Source organism: Arachis ipaensis, chromosome B06 (assembly GCF_000816755.2).
Source record: "Arachis ipaensis cultivar K30076 chromosome B06, Araip1.1, whole genome shotgun sequence".
In the NCBI taxonomy this organism is placed as follows: domain Eukaryota; kingdom Viridiplantae; phylum Streptophyta; class Magnoliopsida; order Fabales; family Fabaceae; genus Arachis; species Arachis ipaensis.
This window is the reverse complement of record NC_029790.2, coordinates 126,579,101-126,580,825: the sequence shown is the minus strand read 5'-3', so window position 1 is coordinate 126,580,825 and position 1,725 is coordinate 126,579,101.

Sequence of the window (1,725 nt, the reverse complement as noted above, 5' to 3'; positions counted from 1 at the left end):
AAAAAAAACATTCTATATATTGAACTAATAATAAAAAAAAAGTGTAATATTCGATTACTAAAAATTTTAATAAGTAGAAATATTTCTTTTTTTAAGTAAGAGAGCTTAACACAAGAAGATGGAGCACAAAAAATACAAAAAAATTAAACAACAAAGAATAAAGAAAAACAAAACTTAATCTATAGTCATTTTCAATATTACCATCAACAATTATTAGAATCAACTATATACTACTCTTTGTTTGATAATTTTCACTATTCTATTTCGGGACTCCTGAATTTTTTTTTTTTTTTTCATCAGTGTATGTCAGATAATAGCAAAAAAATTAATTAATCACATTTTACGCTCTTCTTTTTTTTTTTCTTACACTCCTGTCCAGCTCTCAAAATGTTGTGTCATTGTCCTTGAAATAGCTCTTAATCTATCACAGACAAACAACCACACACATCACATCTATCAAGTAAACTCACAATCAAGAAACAAGTGGTAAAAATTCTCAACAACTTTTTTATATAATACATATATTATCATTCTGATCAATAACGTCTAACCTACATCATTTCTCTTTAATATTAACCATACTAACTAACACAAATAACGCGAATAACTTAATTCGTGAAAGTATTAGACCTCTACAAATAGTACTAGTAAAACTATAGTTTGTACTACTTTGAGATAGTGTTTTCGCTTGCAAAACCTGCACAAATGAGTTAATAGAATAAATATCTGATTTATCAAATTTTTACACAAATCTATCAGCTCTCTCAATTGTTAATTTGACTGATTATAAGACCTCGTGAAGTTGGTTAACTAGTTTCAACTCCCGTTGGAATAATTTCCTTCACCACTGAAAAATTCTATCTTCACTCTAACCCATCCAAAACCCACAATCTTCTATAACAGATTTGTTTTGGTTTGAGACCAAGAAAAATTTTGGAAAAATGTCCTTCAACACCTCACCTGGTAACCAATCTAAAATCGGACACTTCTACCATTTCCTACCTCCAAAGACAGTCCTCGAATCATCTTATTTCTTACTTTCTGCTCCTTTATCTGCAATTGAATATATCCTTCCATGAACTCCCTCTTGTAAGTATTGTCTGATGAGAAAGCAAAATATTAGGATTTAAATTATTGCAAGAACACACAATCTTCTTTGATAATGGATAATCTTTTCTTAGAAAACCGCCACCACTACTTAAATAAGAGAGCAGTATTTCGAATTACTGTATTTTCCACTCCCAACCCTCCTAATCTGTTTGGATTTTTTACTATTTTCCATTTCACTAAGTATGTTTGCTATATTCGTTACTCCTCTGCAATGAAATTAACTTCTTTATAACTACTTTTGGCATCTTATATAAGTTGAGATAGTACACTAGCAAACTATTAAACATTGATTTAATAAGGACCGGTTTATTAATTTATTGAGAGTTTTTGTTTTTCATAAATTGAACTTCTCTTTCACTTTGTCTATTATCGGTTTTCAGGTCTTGACAAATCTTAGGTTCGTTCCCAATAAAATTCCAAGATATTTAATGGACAAAGATATTTTTTTACACCCTCAACAAAGCATATATTTTTCACGTTCATTTCTACTCACAATTAACTGAAATCAAATTGATTAATTGTGAGTAGAAATAGAAGCGAAAAGCGGAGGATGTGTAATTTGTCGGAGTATAAAAAATAAAGACAAATTTATGTTTTTTTTTTTTAATTTACACA